The sequence below is a fragment of the Meriones unguiculatus genome, chromosome 15 (assembly GCF_030254825.1).
Source record: "Meriones unguiculatus strain TT.TT164.6M chromosome 15, Bangor_MerUng_6.1, whole genome shotgun sequence".
NCBI lineage: Eukaryota > Metazoa > Chordata > Mammalia > Rodentia > Muridae > Meriones > Meriones unguiculatus.
The window spans coordinates 34,278,103-34,298,718 of NC_083362.1; the positions used below are offsets into that span (position 1 = coordinate 34,278,103).

The following is a 20,616-nucleotide window of genomic DNA, read 5'->3' on the forward strand; positions in this document are numbered from 1 at the left end:
ATGTAGGAAGCTAGTAGAGGCAAATGAACAGCTAAAAGGACTTGCTATGACTCCCCAGTAGTGAGTAGACTGGGGCTTATGATGTTTAATCTCTGTAGCCAGAATCTTTCTGTACTTAAGAACTGTTTATTGAAAACGATCTAATGTTTCTCTAACTAATGCATTTTGGGGAGTCTAGAATTCTATCTAGAATCATTTACCATTGCATTAAAATATCCCACATATTTGCAGGTATAAAATGGATTAAATTGATAACTTCCTTATTATTAAGTGATAGTTTCTAATCATATTAACAAAGTGATCATGCAAATGGTATTGCTTATTTATCAGCAATTCTTCATGAATTATTTAAGGTTATTTACAGAAAAAAACAGCTAGTGTTGTCTTTAGGTAAGCGTTATTGTGCTTTTCTTTCTTTTTCTTTCTTTCTTTTTGAGTCAGGGTTCCATGTATCCCAATCTTTCCTTAAACTGGCTCTATAGCTGCGGATGACCGTGAACTTCTGGCTTTCCTTACTAGCTGGGATTACATGAGTGTGTGTCACCATGCCTATTTTTGTACGGTTCATGCTAGACAAGCAGTAGCATGAGCTCTAAAATGAGCTACATCTTGACCTCTCCTTAAAATAATTTTAAGTATGCTTATTTGTTTTGATAAAGGAGAAAGCAAAGCAAACCAAACCAAACCAAAAACCAAAACCCAAACCATGAGCCAAATTCAAAAGATCTAAACATGGTGTCAGGAAATTCACCCAATACCCCTAGACTTCCATTACTTTGTGCTAAAACAAGGGAGTCTGATTAGAATACTATGATCTCAAAACGGTTCCCATTGGAAATATTGGGAGGCTGCATCTTTCTAATGGAACAAGGATTAGAAAGACCCAAGCAGATACAAGATCTTTGGAGAGGAATTTTCACTACCATTTCTCCATCTCTTCAAATTTCAGCAAAAGTGATGGGTTATTTAAGAATCCAAATTTTGCTTTCTTCCTTCTCTAACAGGAGTCCATTTAAACTCTGCTGTTGTAAATGAAAACAGTGTCCGGGGAAACAGAAAGAGTTAAGGATGGGGCCTGGCGTGGGTGCAGGTCTGTCTGCCTGCCTCTTAGCCTTGGCTTGGACTACACCAATATTATACGCACGCTAATCTTGTAAAATGCCTTGTCCCTTTCTCCTCTATTTTGATATCCAAACTAAAATTGAGTCAGCTAAATTTTAAGGATTATCTTCAAAAACTTTCTTAGAGGTCCGCTCATCCTCCAAGACTTCTTCCCATGAGAACGCGTTTTTATTCTTTTCCCACTCAGAGGTTTACCAGGCTCATTAAAGGATGGTTTTCTGTGTTAGCCTTCTAACCCCACACAGAAGTTCTCAATTCTGAGGTAATAAGCATAGGAAGGCTGCAAATAAACAGAATGTGGAGGTTAGGAAATTTTCCTGTTTCTTTTTTCTTGGGGGTGGGCGGTTGGGGTGGAGGCTAATGTGCAAAGATTCAGGCTGAGTTTAAAAGAGAAAACAAGAAGAAAAAAAAAAAGTCAATTCCGCGCAGCCGTGACAGTGTTTCACGATTGAGGCTAGGGGAAAGCACGCTTTATTTATTTATTTATTTATTTATTTATTTATTTATTTATTTATTTATGCCCTTCCTGTGGCATTTTCCCCTTTGTTAAACCGCAAAGGTGTTTTAAATTCTTAAGAAATAGCATCTTTGGGAGGAGGTTTAAAAGGAAACGCGGCACTGTAGGAGTGGGGCGGGGCCTGCGTTTTCACTCTGTCCGGAATAAGAACTGGGTAGGGACAGCTCCTCCTGGGGACTCGTTTTCTCTCTCTGCACCCCCTAGCCCCTTCAGATCTGCCTTGAAAAGTGGGACAGTTGCGCACCGCTGCAGAAAACCCCACCACCGTCCCCAGGAGACCGGTCGAAGTGCGCACTCCGAGTCAGAGTTTTCTTCTGGCCGAGAGGGGGAGCCCGGGGATCCCAGCCCCAGCAACTGGGAGTCCTGACCCAGCCCGGGCCGTCGCCAGCGCCAGTTTAGGCTTCCGCAGATTAGGAGGAGGAAGAGGAGGGAGGGGACCCGAGCCCGAGGGTCCCGAGTCCAGAGCCGTGCGAACCTCCACAAAGTTTCCCTGCCCTCCACCAACGCGCGATCCTGGGCCACGGTCCCCGGAGCTCCAGTGCCTGCCCCAGCCGAGCGGCCGCATCCCTCTGCGAGCCACGGTAGGAAGCCGGCGAGTCCCCGGCCCGGCCGGCTCCGACCAGGTGGCGCGGAACCTGGAACAGACCCCCGGAGGCGGGCGCGGTCAGCGGGGAGGGGGAGGAGGGTGCGGGGCTGCGTTTGCCAGCAGGTTGCACACATCAGGGAGTCAGTCGGCTGGCGCGGAAAGAGGCTGGGACCTGTTGCTGCAGGCAGGGGCAGTGCGGGAGGAACATGGGGGCGCCGAAGGTCCCCAGAGCAGCGCCTTCCCGCCGCATCTCCCCTTCTCCCCTCGAGGAACTCAGCCGGGGTGCGGCGCGGGAGTGCAGGGGCCGGGAGCGAGCGGCGGGGACGCTGGACCATCCCTCTGCGGGTGCATGGAGCAGATGCTGCCCAGCAAGCGGATTCACCGCTGGGTCAACTAGGCGACCGAGAGCCAACTTCCTCCAGCCTGAGCTCTCTTTTGTTTGGGTCGTTGGGAAAATGTGGGCAGGGGGCGGGGAAGCGAGAAGCTCGCGACCGGTCCGCAGATACTTTAAAGCTCTACATGGGTAGGGCCCCCACTGGGGCGGTGTCCACGCGGCTGCCCTTTGGCTGGGCGGGTCAGATCTCTGCTTCTGCGGGCGTTGCGTTAGTGGGACCCGGCTTACCAAGCTTACTTGCCCTGGGTCCATCTCCTGGTGGTGGCCCCGCTCTCAACCTCGCTCAGAAGACAGCCCAGCTGGTTTTCTATTCTGGGGTGGCTGGGCTGACTTCCCTGTTTGCGGGAGGGAACTCTCGGCAGTCTAGTTTTCTTGGAATGTGTTTACAGTGTTGAATGGGACTTGAACAGGAAGCCGGGCTCTTGAGCTAGAAACAGCGTGCCAAGGTAGAGTGAGGAAGATACAGCTGGTGTTGGGGAAACTCCCCAAGTCTGAGCTGAGGGTCAGTTATCCTACTCCCCTTCAGTCATCTTTAGTCTTTTTCGATGGAGCCCGTCTTTGTTTGCAAATAGACATTTACGTGAATTATTTCAATTTCTAAGTTTGACAACACAATATCAAACAGGAAGATTTAATAAATTTGTTTTGTGTCCACTTTTAAAACTGCTGCACCAACATTTAAGAATGAAAACTTTCTAGACTTTCCAGTTCTAGCTACCCTATTAGTTCTAGGACTTGCAGATGGTGTTAGGTAGCCCATACGGGTGAATAGGTCGTAAAAGAGCACAGATTAGAAGGCAGGGTGAATGGTGAGAGGGGAAAGACCCTGAAAGGAATTGGATTTTTTTCAGCAAATCGCCTGCTTGCTTGCTCTGCCAGTCTTTCCCTCCTCCCTCCTCATAAAACAAATAGCCTTGCTAGAAAACCCCCTGATTGGGAGAGTTCATGCGCTGGGGACTGCAGGCTTTTCTGGAAACAACGGTGAGACTAAGGTACTGCTCCATTGCATAATTAAACGCTCTCCCTGAGCTGTCCAGGACCGTTTTCCAAGTTTTTACGACTGACGAGAAAAGAAGAGAGGAATCTGGAGGGCAGCCAAGCTAGACGGAGCTCAGTAGCCAGGCCTGAAAGAGACTGGGGAAGTTGCAGGGGATAGTTGGAAGGGTTTGGTAGTGGTGCCGGGGCTTAAATAAGGGGCTTCTTTTGAAATGAAAATTTTAAATGACTAAGAGTCTTTTTGGAAAAAAAACAAAAAAACCCAAGTAAGCAGAGAAAGCAGTTGAGTATCACAAGGACAGTCAAGAAGGCCTGAGGAGGGAAATGTGACCCTATCATCCTTGCTCTGGAATAACAATGCTTTCAATGTGCTCACACTGTTACTATGTCTCCTCAAGATGCACTTTGTCAGCCGAAACTTCAGTCCTTGACTTTGACCTTTCTTCTTTGTTTTCATGTCCAATAAGAACTGAAGACCAGCTCTGAGCAGATGGTTTTCCACCTGAATTGATTAATTCAGTTATTCTCAAATAGCCTGAATTTGGGGTCATGGAATTAAAGTGGAAAACTCATCTAGTATTTCTTTCTTGCATTACAGAAGTGACCCCAATAAACAGATCTTCTTCCTCTTTCGCCGGTCAGGGTGATCTCAGTATTCACACACGTACTAATTCCAGGCTATCCAGGCACTCACAGCCTTCTCTTCTACTCAGACCCTTTCTGTATTAACTTTGCGCTTGTTTTGTCTGTCCCTTATTTTTTCCTTGGTAAGGTGGACTTGGGGTAAACAGCAGAATGTAAACAGCAGAAATGTGGTTTGTATTTCTTTTGCATGTTAGAGTTTGAGGTTGTAAATATCACTCTTCTGAGATTGACTTTATGAATCACTCTGTGCAAAGTGTCTTTCCTGACTGTGACTTCAATTTTTCCACTTGCAAAGTAAAGAAACTTTGCTTTACACAATTCCAAGCTCATTAAAGAGATGAAATGATGTTAAGAGCTTTCAGATTTAAAGGTCATGAGCTTTTTCACTCAGTCAACTGAAATTTTGGGAATAAAATTATGATATTTATATCTGTTATACATACATAATAATAATATTTCTGTAAATCTTAAGATTTTTTTACATTTTAATCATAGATACACTTTAACTATAATTTTTCATTTCTTGTGCTTTGTCCCAAAAACCTTTCAGATTTCCATCTTCAAATTATTATATATATATTATCTATTATATATATTGTATACTATATATATATGTATATATTACATACATACATATATCACACCAAAAAAAAAAAAAAACTACTGCTACTGGTATGTACATGTATTTAGGATAATCACTTAGTATAGGGTAACCTGTCATCAGGGATCTAGTCCCTGGAGGAAATGTTTCTTCATCCAGGAACAGGAAATGTGAAATGTGTACATTCATGCCGGCACATCAGCTAGTGTTGTCCTTTTGTAGATCTTGTTAGGCGATTCTCTGGTTGAAATTTCATGAGGACAGCTTTGCTGTCATGGCTGGCATTTCCTATCCAGCATTAGTTGTCCTTGTCCTCTGGTTCTTACAATATTTCTGCCTCTTCTAACACAGTTTTCCCTGAGCCTTAGGTGTATGGGTTATGCTGTAGATCTATCATTTGGGACTAGATCCCTCATGTCATTTATTCTCAGCTTTTGTCCAACTGTGACCTCTGCAATAATCTGTTGAAGAAAGGCCCTTCTTGGATGAAGCAAAAGAGTTGCACTTATCAAATAGGCTGGTGTGAGAGCTGCGTTTCAGGAACCAGGCCTAGCAGTGTGGGAAGTCTCACAGTTTTGTTCTCAGATTTTCATTGCTGAAGATGTTGAGTGGAATTTTGTTATGTTAAAAGCTGGGTTATTTTGTTAAGCAGAAGAAGAGAATAACCCATGAACTCACTAATTTTAGTGTATCTTTATATTTAAAACCAGTTATTTTTTGACTCTTAGCTCTTTTTTTGTGATATGTTAACATGTGTATTTATTTAATTATTTATTAATCTGCACACTTATTTTTGATGCTTTTGAGGTCATGTCTCATTCTGTAGCCCAGAGTGGCCGGTAACTTACTATGTAGCCAAAGCTGGTATAGACTGGCAATCCACTAGCCTTGTTCCATCTCTTGAGTCCTGGAATTCCAGGCATGAGCCACCTAGCCTTGCAGCCCTCCTTTCTTGGAAGCAGCACTTGAGAGACCAAATACATTTGTAATGTAGAAACTAACTGGTGACAGCTGCAACTATTTCCTTATGGGTTCTATGATAGATTTTTAAGCCACTGATGGCCTGACTCATGTAGCATTTTTTATGTGCTAATTAGTTCTGTGTTAAAATTTTAGCACTAAACTCACCTTAGCTGATTTGTTATTTGGTAGTTTATTCGTTGTCTGTACAAATATCTATAACTCATGAACTTGTTAGTTGGTGATAGATGATACTAGTGAAATATTTAATTTTTAGATGCAGTTGATAGGCAGCAGTGAAAGATCCTACCTGATTTTAAGTTTATTGTAGTATGCAATATTCATAAACACTGTACCAGGGATGGAGATAACCTAGAACCCTTGCACTGATGTAGTCCATAGCAGCTTAATGTCCAAGTGGGTGACATAGTAATGGGAAGAGGGACTGCCTCTGACATTATCTGATTGACCTGTTCTTTGATCACCTCCCCTTCAGGGTAGAGCAGCCTTACCAGGCCACAGATGACAATGCAGCCATTCCTGATGTGATCTGATAGACTAGGATCAGAAGGAAGGAGAGGAGGACCTCCCCTATCAGTGGACTTTGGGAGGGGCATGCATGAAGAAGGGGGAGGGAGGATGGGAATGGGAGGAGAGGAGGGAGGGCCTTATGGAGGGATACAAAGTGAATAAACTGTAATTAATAAAAATAAATAAATTAAAAAAAAAGAAAAAGAAAGTTGAACTTAACCCATTAGGTCAGTTTGACAATGAAACCAGAATAAACATAATAAATTTTTTATATTTATTTATTTATTTATTTATTTATTTATTTATTTATTTATTTTTTTCAATGCAGTTTATTCAGGAACCTTGAACAATCATCTGACCCTGGGGAAAGCCAGCCCACAGCTTAAATAGCCTCTGGGTAGCCAACCCCAGCGTGCCACGTGGGCAATGCAGATAGGTTCAAATACATGGAAGCAAGCCAGATCCTCAGCCTTACCCAAATGTGGAATTGTTCGTGACAGAGAGCACTCACCATCGGGAAGGTGGAAGGTGGAAACCAGCTCCATCTTTAAGGCGCGGCATTACGCAGCTCTCTACAGTTCCTCCTTTTTGTTTTAGAAGCATCAGGCAAGAGTAGAGGTCTGATCTCTGATATTAGAAATAAATTGGGACTTTGTACTGATGTTCATTTAGGTGTCATCCACCCAAAGAGCATCAGACCCGTCTGATACCTTTTTCTCAGAGGCGGGACCTGGGGCATCAACCCGCATGCAATCCGACATGCTCTTCTCTGGGTCCAAAGCGGCTGACCCTGAGTGCAGTGCTTAGCCTCGCATCCTGATCATAACATTTTAGCTTTTTATGGTAGCCAACCATGCTTGGGGAAACTGTCCTGCTTCAATGGCTGTAAAGGCCTGAATGGTCATGGCTGCATTACACTGTTGTGAGACTCTAATCTTGCATATATACCACAGGCAAACCAAGGAGATCAACACCAGAAGGCCTGCTAACACTCCCATGCCCGCCCATTCCTTCAGATGATTCATGGCTGCAGCAATCCATGATGATAATCCTGTGGCTAGTCCTGCGTCCACTCTGGTAGAATTTACTGTGACAATGGCCACTCTCAGCTGCTCCATTGTAGTATCGAATTCTCCAGTCCAATTACCTAAAATATAGCTCGACAATTGTTTAGACAGATTTGCAGCACAGGAAAAATTCTCATGTTATATGCTAGTGACTCAAAGTCCAGCATATTTTCATTGACAGCCAAGTTGAGCGATTTGCCATAGGGTATCAATTTGCTCCTGCACGAGGTCAATCCTCTGATTGAACACCCTCAAGCTTCCTTTTAGTTGAGCATTAATTCCTTTTTGTACAACTAAGGCATGAGCTACATTGGCTAAATGATTATTCAGGGTCTGAGCAGTCTGCCCAGTATGACTCATGGCTAATGCCCCGGTGGTAGCTCCAACAGCCACCAATGAGATGGCAGTAACAATGGTGGCTGTAATTCCAAGATCCCTTTTCTGTCTGAAGAGAGTCATAGCGTGCGAGGCATCAACAGGCACAGGCACCCAGCGAGGTATGCGAGTAACCAGGGCATACCTAAATTTACTAGCATTCCAGCATTGGGCAAAAAAGCAAGTATCATTACCACAATTACTTGGCTCTATCTGGCTAATAATGAATAAAAATGGGGGATATAATAAATTTTTTAAAGAAAAAAATAACTCTGTAAAATGCTTAGTAATAGTCTTTATTATTAGATTTCACATTATTACAAATAATGGTTGTATCAAAAGCAAGCATAGAATAAATATGTAATAAATATATGCTTGCTTTTGATACATCCATTATTGGTGGTGATATGAATAAAGGGATTGTGATGATATAATAGAATAACACTGTAGATGCTTTTTGTTGAACTATCAGAGAAAAAATTAATACTTAAGGGTATATTAAGTTAATTTTATAAACAGTGTCTGAATTTTTTTTTTCAGAATCTTTTTTTTTTCCCTCTGTGGAATGGAAATGGTTACCTTTTTGATGTAAATTTTACTTAGCAGACTGATTTGTTTGTGATTCTTGTTTGAGTATTGTGTGTTACTTCTAAAACCTCTAAAAGATAAAAAAAAAGTTATTTCTTGAACATAATAATGAATTCTAGATAGTTATAGGAGCCAGTTATATGGCTGCCACAAGCCATGGTCCCTAAATGTGTTAAAGACTGGTTGATCTAAAGGTGTTTGATTTAATGCAGTTATAGACCAGGAAGCTTATGTTTGCTCCTGTGGGAGCCCAAATATATTCAAATTGGAGAAAGAAAAATAACATAAACTTTGACCATATAAATTGCTCTGCTACCAAACAGCAGAGATACTAAATTGAGTCAGACCTTTATTTTGAAAGAGATAACTGAACATCATTCTTCCTAAGTAAGTCTCTATGCTTTCAGGCTGCTATTTGCTAATTTTGTGTTTGTTTTATGCTTAGGAAATGTTTCCAGCCACTCTTGTGATGCTAAGCATACATGATTTTTCATTTTTAAAAGAAGAACACAGTTAATTGGCTCACATATTATATAGAGAATAAATGTCAATTTTCTGCTATCACTGAAGTGGTATATTTGTGGTAATCTTGAAGTTGTTTTTATGTTCCAATATTCTATGCTTAGAATATTGCTTACAATGACTGCTTCATTTCACATAGTGTGAATACGTGATGAACACATGTGGCACCTGGATTGCCAGTATATTCTGTACTATATTGCAAAGACTAATAAGCCTAAATGCTTGAGTAACCTTATATTTAATTTCTAGGTTTCACCTAAGAAAACACATGGTACAACAACACTAGTTTTTATTTCACCTTTTCTTTGGGTGGTAGCATTACATAAACATACCATTGTATGCATTATCTCATGCCTTTTGACAAAAGGGTTTTAGACTAGATTGTATATGCTTTCAGTTCTTAGGTGCTTACCCTGCCTCTTATGTGTATATTTCTAATTAGGAGACACGTATGTTCTTGAACGTTTCTGTGTTTTTGTGCTGGATATATCTTTCTTTAGGTGTAGAGAAACTTCAGTTAGTTTTGTTTTCTCTACTGATAATTGAACCCTAGGACTTGTGCATCTTCAGCAGCACTCTAAAGCTGGGGTACACTCCCATGCCTAATGTGTGTGTGTGTGTGTGTGTAAGCATTTGTATGTATGTATGTATGTACATGCAATACATATACATATTCATATTGAAACAAAGTCTTACTCTGCAGCCCCAGCTGGTCTGGAACTTTCTCTATATAGTCCAAAAACTGGCCTCAAATTTAGAGAGGTCTGCCTGCCCCTGCCTTCTGAGGGCTGAGATTAAATGCCTGCACCACCATGCCCAGCCCTAATTGATGTTTTTAAAGATTTATTTATTTGTCTGTGTTTATGAGCCTATGTGAATGTACGTGCACAACTTGCGTGCAGGTGCCCTTAGAGACTAGAGGGTGTCAGATGGCCTGGAGCTGGAGTTCCAGTGTTTGTGAGCCGGAAACAAAACTCAAGATTCTCAACAAGAACAGGAAATGTTCGCAACTACTGATACTTCTTTACAGCTCTCTAATTAATATTATGGAATCTATTTTGATAATTTAAAAGATGTCCCCAGAACTGTTGCTAGGGATCTGTAATATTTCATTTTTTCAAAATCTAGACTAAATTGTTAGGCTTTTACTAATCCAGAGAGAGAGGTGGGGGGAAGGGGAAGAAAGAGGACTATTAGGCAAGAATAGAGGTCATTCACGTTGTGGATTATTTTCTTAGATGGTGACCTGGAAACCTTTTCTAATCTCTTCAAGTTAGAAATGGGCAGAAATGAAATTGCCCATTGTAAGAAGGCGAATTCTGTGCTCCGAGGGCAGGTTACCAAATGTGGTGTCCCGATACTATATGATTTAATAATGCTACAAGATGTTAAGTTTGATAGACTTTCTGAAACTTTATCCACTCTGAACCAAGAATTTTAGACATAGTAATAAAGTTTTACTAGCACTAACAAGCGAACTAAAGATTAGTATCTGGTGTGGTTGTATGTGACCCTGAGGGCAGAGCTATGGTGGATTAGAGGCCAACTTTTGCTGTATAGTAAAACCTGTTTCAATAAAGCACAACATAAAAAGTAAACATAATGAAGAAAGATAAAGGAAAAGAGCAAATTGTAAGATCAAACAATTTAGTTTCTTTTCAGAAACAAAAAGTCATGTAGGAGCTTACCTAGTCCACTGCCTGGACCACTAAGAGTTTGGCTATCGTGGTGACATACACCTGCGTTTGTGTGGTAGAGGCAGGCAGATTATGAACTGAAGTCTATCCTTGGCTACCTAACAAGTTTGAGAGTAATCTGGCTACATGAGACCTTATCTCAAAAAAAAGAAAGAGACTAATTTTATTATATCATATTTTCAAATGTGTATCCAATATTTCATTAAATGACAGCAAGCTATCCCCTTTTACTTGGTTTGTATTTGAGAAGGTACTATCTTACTTCAAACAGAATTTTAGGCTATTTAAATAAAGCAAATGGAACATATGTCTTGTGTAGCAAATATGCAAATTTGGGGTAATTAGTTCACATTCCAGAGGATCAGCTTAGTTTTAGCTTCTGGATTTGTTCCAAAGCTATTTAAATAATGAGGAAGGTTGTGTATTTTAAAGTGAAAATTTAACAATAAATAAGTTCATTCACTGAGACATAAAGGTAGATGAGTAAGAGTTTGAACGGTCAAATGCATGCTAACCCTTGTAATTTAGTTCATTTTGGGTTTGAGGAACTGTAGCCAACAGAGTTTAGATTGCCAGCTGAACTTCTTTATCACCTTTGAAGATGTGCACTCTCATAATTATAAATTTGCCTCTCAATATAAATGCTGATTGTTACTGGTAGCACATATAATTGCAGAGAAAGTCTGGCTTATGAAGAACAATTGTATAACAGAATTACTTTCAAAGTGATTTATTTATTCCTGTGCTACATGCAATAATTTAGTGTAATTAGTGAGAAGTTGTTTTATGCAGAGCACTCTGAAAGTACAATTTAATGAAATATTGAAAAGTCAAATTTGGGTAAACAAATTGTATTTAAAATGATACAATCGCAAAAAAAATGATACAATCACTACCTCTGATGAAGTCAACTGATACTTCAAATTCAGTAAGTAGAATTGCTTTATCACAATGATGGCTATTGTTTTAAATTTGTATGAGTTATAGTTTCTCTTTTAATGGATGAACGGGACTTTAAATATAAGTTGAAAATATTTAATAGTCAATTAGAATATCATACTGCCAGTATCATCTTTAGTCATTTTAAAGGAACAATTGCTCTTACGTTTATAACATGAGTTTGCCACAGACTTAATTTACTTACCTTAAGCAGTCTTAAGAAATTTATGATCAGTTTGGAAAAAAGTTTCTAGAGTAGTGAAAAAACCTTTAAAGTACTGTTTTAGCCAGTATATATGAATTCAATGAATGTTTTTGTTTTACTCAGTGATTTTTAATAACATTTAACGTTGCAAACTTCACCATTTTTATTTTGAAAAATATGTTTAAATTATGAATCTGTAGAGAAACAGACTTGGATGTGGGTTGAGTTTATTGAATATTTATTAAACACCATGTATTTATTTGTAGTATAACACTAGAGACAGAGAGAGATCCTGCTATAGGACTTGGTGCTTTTCTGGAGAACATGGAAAGGATGCTGAGGGAATGGGGACTAGGGAAAGCAGTTCAGGACGAGATTGTGTGGACCATGGTTCTTAGACACAGTCTCCCTGTTTCCGATGAGCCCTGGGGAAGGCTGGGAAGACTGAAGCTGTGAGAATGAGTTAGCAGCTCCTAGAGAGGTTTCTCTACCTGTGCTTATGATGGACATAAGGAATTTTAACTGTATCAATTTTTTAAAGATGGTTATGTATTATACCTATTATTTTTCTTTCTAATTTATGTAGATGGAAGAAACATAATTGGTGGAGGCTGTTCTTTTTATTAAACAGATGTTTATTTCAGGAATATGTAAATTCAAAGTATTAATCTTTGTCAGAGAGTGAATTATGTTTGGAAGGATTATGATCTGCCTAGAAATATAAATATATAAGAGCTTGTGCAAGTACTGGACTTTTTAAGAGTACTAGTGACAAAAAATGATTTTTTTAATACATAGAAATGTTTTTAACTTATTTAAAGTTACATGTTTAAGTAAAGTACATTACTTATTGCTGATAAAATTTTAATATGTTCTAAGAATTTTTTGAATTAAAAATTAAGACAGCATAAACTTTTAGCATATTACTGTGTTATAAAGTGTACCTACAATTAGAACATATGATGTAATCTATTGCTCTATCTGTGGTCCTTTTCTTCTTTTTGCTTGGCTTGGCAATTTTGTGAGATACATCTACTTCAATTTTTAAAATTTTATTGATGCTATTGAAATGAATGGGTTATTTAACTTGTTAAATATATAAAAGAAGATGGTATTAAAAATACTAATGTGAGATAATTAAAGCACAACTTCACATAACCCTCAGTTAGTCGATCTGTACTACCTTTAAGTCCAAAGAATGGGGATGTTGGAACTCAGAAAATAATATTGCAATCTCTAAAGTTTGGCAGCCTTGCATAAAGGAACACAAAGTATGAAAAGCCTGCTTCTCTCTCCATAACCTCCTGTGTCCATCTTCTTTCTCTTCTGAAGTTCAGGGGCTAGATTCATCTGGCACTGTCTTCCTAATGGGAGGGGGGCAATTATGAAATATCATTAACTTGGAAAAAAGAGACTGTATGCAGGACTTTCCACCTGTTCAGGCCTCACCTACTCTTCAGAGGGCAGCACTGAGACAGCACCGGTAAGGTAATGCTTTGTGAACCTGCTGTGTCCCCCTGCTTCTGCCCTCTCAGGACGTGTCAGCACCAGCCTCCCACCCTGTTCAAGTCTGTGCTTCTTCAGGTAGCAACTAAAATTATTTAAGCTTCAATCATTTGATTCTGATCCCCCCCACCCAGCACACACGTATCAACAAATGGGTGTTCCCCTTTTCCTATTAAGTATGCATATTGTCAGTTTATTTTTTGTTTGATATAACTTATAATTACTTGAAATCTAAAATTGAGTAGGTAGGAAGTAGTGGAATTTTAGTTTTGTAAAGAACCATGCCAGAAATAATAATTTAATTGCTAAATCACATGCTTGTTCTCATGATAGTGTTAGGAAGAAGCCACAGCTGCCCCAACAGGCATCTGCTGCACTGTGACAGCTGAAGAGACCAGGATTGGTGAGCAGAGAGGGAGAGATCTGATCACTGTGGCCGCTGAGAGGAACAGATAAAAAAGCCTAATAACCCCAAGCCCATCTTTAGGGTACTCACATCGTTTTAAGTTTAAATAGAGGAAGAATTGTGTCGGAGGGTAAGCGGTGTTGGTAATTACGCATTCCTAGTCAAGGTGTGGTCCTGATCACTGTATCAGTTCTGCAAGGTGGTTTAAACAGGTTCTTTCTTGGTGTTCTATGGCCTTCTATGGCCATGATCAGTCTAGTTGCTTTGGATGGTTACCTCTGCTTCAGGGTACAGCCTCTTTCTGATGTATAGTTATGCTCAGGTGGGTGGAGGTCTGCTGTGTGAAGTTTTGGTGTTCCAGGAATCCATCCATGGTAATGGCTCCTTCAGGACTTTGCTTCCTCCAAACTTTCAGCAGTGAATGGGATGAGATAATTTAGGTTTTTAGATAAGACACTCCTTGATTTCTTAACATGCCTGGTGCCAAAGTAAGCAGTTGACTAAAACTAAGGGGGAGATAACACAGTACCTGAAAGCAGAGTGGCCCGACTAGAATCCTTTTCTAGTTAACTTTTGTGCCCAAATGAGGAGTCTGTGCTTTTTAGTGCAGCCAGTTTCTGTTCTGTAAACATGTTACTTAATAGTGCAATTGATCTATAAAAACATTATTAATCATCAAATACCATTACAGCCTTAATGTAGCCAATATATCAGCTATTTTATTAATCAAATTTAATCTGAGATGAAAAATTAGGGAAGAATAAGCAAAGTAAGGAGTAATCTAGTAGGCTCAGTAATTCAATAAAGGAGAAATTAGTTGGAAATATAAATTCATAATCTAATCAGTTCACCATTACAAAAATTACGTCATTGTTTATCGGTTGTGTGGTATCCTTAGTGGACTGATAATATTGAATGCACATTAATAAATTAAGCCGGTCTCAGCTCCAGATTTGAGCAATTTATCATTGTTTGATGTTAACACTAACTTGTAAGTATTTATGTAGCACAAAAATCATATAGGAACAAAATTAAAGAACACTGAATTCAGATCTATTCAAAGAAATATTAAAGTACATGGGTATATTAGAGTTTTATGTAAGAAGAAATGACACACAGTCTCTTTACCAGACCCTAGCCAGGCATTTCTCAGTTTTGGCCTCTGGGATTCTCTGACACATTGTCCAAATTTAGTAAGACTCTTGCTGGCTCAGCTTAGCAGTCTCAGTGTTTGATCACATTCAGTTATATAACCGGTTTCCTACGGCCACATCTTCAGGAATGGTACCTGATCACTCTGCGTTCAGCAAGAACCCTGTGAGATCGGCTTAGCGTAGTCTCTGTAACTGGCAACTGGGTGCTTCCTTGGATTTGTCTTCCATTGCTCCCCTTCTTGTCAGTTCCCAGTTCTCTTCTGCATTTGGGCTCAAGCCCAGTGTCTCTTCTACACCGCAAAAGAGTGGTTTGTACCTATTGTGATTCTGAATCTAGTTGGTCTTGCTTTCCTTTTTTTTTTTATGTTTTTACAGGAAATCTTGAAAATTTTAAATTTACTTAAAAAATTTCCATATATGTGCATCTTAATTCCATCATTTGCTTTTCTTCCAACCCATCCCACGTCTTTGTCTTTCTTGTTACCGTGTGTGTGTATGTGGGTGCACACACAAGATCCTGATAGGTCAGAGGATAACTTTGTAAAGTTGGTTCTCTCCCTCCACCTTAATGTGAGAAGTGGGTATCAAACTCAGGCTTGCTCAATAACAAGTTTACCCACTGAGCCATCTCACAGTCTTATTTTATATGCTATATGAATAACCTTTTACTTTAACACTAGCTTTTTAATCCCCTAACTCACTATAACCACGAGTTATTTAATGATTTTCTTGACTTAGGAATGTTGGTTTTTGTTCTTACATGTTTCTGTGTGAGTGTCTGTGTCAATTGTGTTCCGGGGCCAGCCAAGGTGAGGAGATCCCATCAGGTCGAGTGTAGCTGGAGTTTCAGGCAGTTGCCAGCCACCTAATGATGGTTTCTGAGAACAGAACTCAGCCCAGTTGGAAACTGAATATGAACTTGTCGTTCCTGATGCACCTCTCTAGCCTCATGACTTGGGCTTTTTGATTCTCTACTTAAAACTATGTATACTGTTTCTTGTAACAGTCTCCCTCAAAGTATGAAAACATGTCTTTCAGTTCTCTTGCTCTGTAAGTGGTAGGATTCGCCCAAAGCTGAGAATTAGCATAAGAGTAAAATATGTTTTAGTATATATCACTATGCTTCCAAGCTGAAATAGTTACCCAAAGAGTTTAAGCAGGAAATGAAGGCGACCAAAATTATAAATAACCTAACAAGCTCAAGTAAAAGGCAAGAGTGCAATGTGCAGACTTGTTTGAGAATAAAGTAGTGTGAGAAACAGAAAGCAAGAAGGTGTAGGTAATACCAAGTAGAAAAAACAGTGGGTGAGATTGTGGCCGGCAGTGATACAGGTGTTGAAAACCTGCCATAAACAGGCTTGGAAACTGAAGCAGTATCAAAGCTAACACAGCTAATATATTAGAGTCGGCACCAGCACAGGTGCTGGAAACATGTAGGTCGGAGAGAGACAGCTAACAGCCTGAATACTAAAGGAAAATGGAAGAGACATCAGAGAGGCAGTTACTGGCGCAACATTCAAACTGCTGGCACCTCTTGCAATGCAGTGATGAAATGCTCATTTGAATATTTTGCATAAGAATGCAATAAACATGCTTAAGATGCTTCACCCATTAGTTCATGACCTTCACTCCAAGCAACTAAGCAAGTTACACACTGGGAAGCTAGATCTAGGGAGCACAGAATAAAACATGCCCAGATTCTCAAGATTATTGTTCTTTTAGACACTGTTGTTCAGTAGGTGTTTGGGGGCCTCCACTTATATTTACAGAAGTGACCTTGTTTTCTGGTTTAAGAGCTTCTGTGGTTTTTGAAATGAATAGCTGCCAGTTGGTATGAAGGCTACTAAAGTGAATCTCATTACTGTTTTTTAGAAAACTCGGTGGAAAATATAGCATGAGATGGACATCATGACTCACACATCTGTTAATTCTAGCACCCAGGAGTCAATGATAGGAGGATTGCCCTGCCTTTGATTCCACCTGGGCTACCAAGTGAGCAATAGAGTCCTAGGCCTACTTTCCTTGTTTTTAAAACTCTCTCTCTCCCTTCCTCCTCTTTCTCTGTGTATGTTTGTTGACATGTGCATATCAGCTCACAGTAGTAGATATAAAATGAGGAAGAGAGTATCTATAAATAAAATTTCCAATGCCTTTTTTGTGTTGAAACAATCAGAAAAAACATAATCTATCACCCTCTCATTAATTTGGTGTTATTATACCATCTTTAGTGAGCTTTTATTTGGCTATCATATGTAGGGAAGAGAAGATTGAAGCAGAGTAATGGGAATGAGAAATTAACTTATTCTAGGGTTACTTAGAAGAAAATAATTCCATTTACTTTTTAAAAATTAATTAAAATTTTGATCAGTTTACTCTTTGCAGCTACATAATTTCCATCATCATTCCTCCTTCCCAGCATAACAACTCCTGTGTCCTCCGCAACCAATTTCAAACTTATGACCTTTTCTTTAATTATTGTTGTTTTACACACTAAGGCACACACACACACACACACACACACACACACACACACACACGCAAAACCGGCTGAATTCATTTAGTGTTGCTCATATATATGTGTTTAAGGCTGATAACTTGGGGTTAGATCTTATCTGTAAAGAAGACTAATTCATCCTCTTTCAATATCCTGGTTGCCTGTTGCTCTTCATCTAGGGGTTGGGCCATGCTCGATTTACCACATTCAAGCTAGCATGTCAACCATTGTCATTACTCAGGTCTTGTTTAGGTGGCCGCATTACTGAGGATTCATGCAGGTAGCTTTCCTCTAAGACTCAGAGGGCATTGTCTGGAAGTATCCACCCTGGTCCTCTGTCTCTTATCATCTCTCTGCCCTGTCTGTTTTGATACTCCCTGAGCCTTCAGTCTATGGGGCTTATTGTAGCTGTTTCCAGCTGGGGTTGAATCTCCGTGGTCTGCTTTTTTACTGCATTTACAGTTGTGTATCTTTAACAGTCTTCTCCTGCTGTAGAAAGAAGTATCTTAGATGAGGGGTTGCAGGCTGCACTTCCCTGTGGGCATGTTCTAGTCAGGGTTATTACTGTGGTGATGAAACCACAGCAAGTTGGAAAAGTAAAGGTTTATTTGGCTTACACTTCCATATAGCTGTTCACCATCAAAGTAAATCAAGACAGGAATTCAAACAGGGCAGAAACCTCTACGCAGGAGCAAATGCAGAGGCCACAAAGGGGTGATGCTTACGAGCTTGCTCTCCATTGGTTATTCAACTTTTTTATTTTATTTTAATTATTTTGGTTTTTTATTATTAGTAGTATTTATTACTGTTTACTCACTTTATAGCTAGGCTGTAGCCCCCTCCCTCATCTCCTCCTCTTCCTACCCTCCCTCCCTCTTTTCTCTCTGTGTCCCTTCCCTAGTCCACTAAAAGGGGAGGTCCTCCTCCCCTACTATCTGACCCTAGCCTATCAGGTCTCATCAGGACTGTCTGGATCCTCTTTCTTTCTTGCCAGGAGGAAGTGATTAAAGAGCTGGCTACTATGTCCGCGTCAGAGACAGCCCTTGCTCCCTGCTTTTTTATGGAAACCAGAATCACCAGCTCAGGAATGAACTCTACCCACAGTGAAGGGGGCCCTCCCCCATTGATCACTAATTAAGAAAATGTCCTGCAGGCTTGTCTGCTTATAGACTGATACTCTGGAGTGCCCTCCTCTCCAATAACAATAGCATGTGCTGGACTGACATAAAGCTAGCCAGCAAAGCAAACATTTTTAGAATGGAGCTATAAATTATATTGATTCAGGGAACTGTGAGTAGCAGGTTTTCCTGTGGGATCCCTGACTTCTCCAGCTACGTAGAGTTGGAAGGTTTTATGTACTAGACAGAGATTTCCTCTTATTGAGCAGGCCTCAGTGACTGTGAGAGAAGGTAACAGGAAGTAGGCCTCAAGGCTCTAGTCCTAACTACTGGGTGTTTGTACTTTAACAGAATGAATAGAGCACATGTAGGATTATTGGAAAAAATAATTATATCTTCTTTGGAAATAGCCTGATTTGCCTCCAAAACTTTCTCTGTACAAGACTTCACCTGTTAATTTGTCTAAACTAAAAGGACATAGTTGTAAATTAAAACAATGACTTTTACATACTTATACCTATAGCCACACCCAAATATATGGCATGTCACTACTTTAAATCAAATTTATGAGCTCTAAGCTTACATTATATTCAGTGCACATTATAATTCTAAACAATATTGGTAGACTAGCTTCCAGAGTGAATATAGTGAAAACTTATGATCAGCAGCAGATGAAGAAATATACTAAGGACACCAAAGAGGGAAGAATGAGATTGATAGGGAAAGAGAATATGCTATATACTAGTCAGTTTTCCATTGCAGTGACACCATACCTAAGGAAAACAACATACAAAAAGAGGTTTATTTTGGCTATCAATTTATATGTTTCAGTCCATGGTTCAATAGCTGCATTACTTCTAGGCCTGTAGTAAGGCCAGTACATCTTGCCAGGCAGGTGTGACAGAAGAAAGCTTCTGATGGCATGGCAGCCAGGAAACAGAGAGATGGGGAGAGAGCAGAGACAAGATAAAGCCTGTAAGAATGTGCTCTCAGCGACCTATTTACTCCAGTTAGGCCCATTTCTTAGTAACCCATTTAGTTGTGAAAGGACTATATCCATCATAATTAAGTCTCTTCTCAATGCCCAGTCACTGCAGCTGAGGTATTAGCATATTTGAGAGACACTTCCAAACCTAAAGAGGCCGAGAAATGGAGGAGCATACACATGTGTCAACTAGTTTTGTGCTTCTGTGAACTCAAGAAAGATCATAGAGGAAGAAAGGCTTATTATTGACTCACGGTTTCAAGTGAGTCAGTCCACTATCACAGAGAAAGTATAGGCATTGCAAAGAAGCTGAGGCTTATTCACCTGATTTGGACCAGGAAGCAGGAAATGTAAGGAGGAATCAGAAGTACCTGTAATCTTTAAAGCCCTGACCTACTGACCTTTTTCTGCAAGTCAGACCCCGCCTCCAAAATGCCGGGAAGCCTTATAAATAAGCTGTAGAGGTCACCTACACTGCCTATGGGGGAGACTCATTTCAAGATTCTACATGAAACAGTTGTATTAAAGATGTCAGAGGCTGTCTTCAACATATTTGATGCTTGGGGTGTGATTGTGTGAAATAGTAAGGACAGAGGACCAGTTGCCAGAAAAAGACAGAAGAAAATTCTTTTTTTTTAATTAAATTTTTATTTTTTATATTAATTACAGTTTATTTACTTTGTATCCCAGCTGTAGCCCCCTCCCTCATCCACTCCTAATTCCACCCTCCTTCCCTCATCTACTCCCTGCCCCTTTCCAAGTCCACTGATAGGGGAGGTCCTCCTCCCCTTCCATCTGACCCTAGCTTATCAGGTCTCATCAGGACTGGCTGCAATGTCCTCCTCTGTGGCCTAGCAAGGATGCTCCTCCCGAGGAGGAGGGTCCAAGAGCCAGCCATTGAGTTCATGTGAGAAATAGCCCTGTTCCCCTTACTAGGATACCCATTTGGAGACTGAGCTGCCATGGACTACAGCTGAGCAGGGGTTCTAGGTTATATCCATGTACAGTCCTTGGTTGGAGAGTCAGTCTTAGAAAAGACCCCTGTGCCCAGATATATTCCATCCTTTTGGAGCTCCTGTCCTCTCCAGATCTTACTAACTCCCCTTCTTTTGTATGATTCCCTGCCTTCTGCCAAAGGTTTGGTTATGAGTCTCAGCATCTGCTTTGATACACTGCTAGGTAGAGTCTTTCAGAGGCCCTCTGTGGTA

The 20,616-nt window shown here is 40.2% G+C and overlaps 1 protein-coding gene across 8 annotated transcripts in view; it reads left to right on the top strand.

The window, feature by feature from the left end:
* The first annotated feature begins 1,789 nt into the window (after positions 1-1,789).
* The window catches only part of Gulp1 (GULP PTB domain containing engulfment adaptor 1), a 265,567-nt gene continuing 246,740 nt past the window's right edge, over positions 1,790-20,616 (top strand). For 3 of the 8 annotated variants that reach the window (XM_060368319.1, XM_060368321.1, XM_060368318.1), the window contains exon 1: positions 1,792-2,220. The gene's annotated coding sequence lies outside the window, so the exon portion shown is untranslated. Of the gene's footprint in view, positions 2,221-3,539; positions 3,612-20,616 lie in introns of those variants that run through there. The other 5 variants (XM_060368325.1, XM_060368326.1, XM_060368327.1 and 2 more) reach the window with 5 other exon arrangements.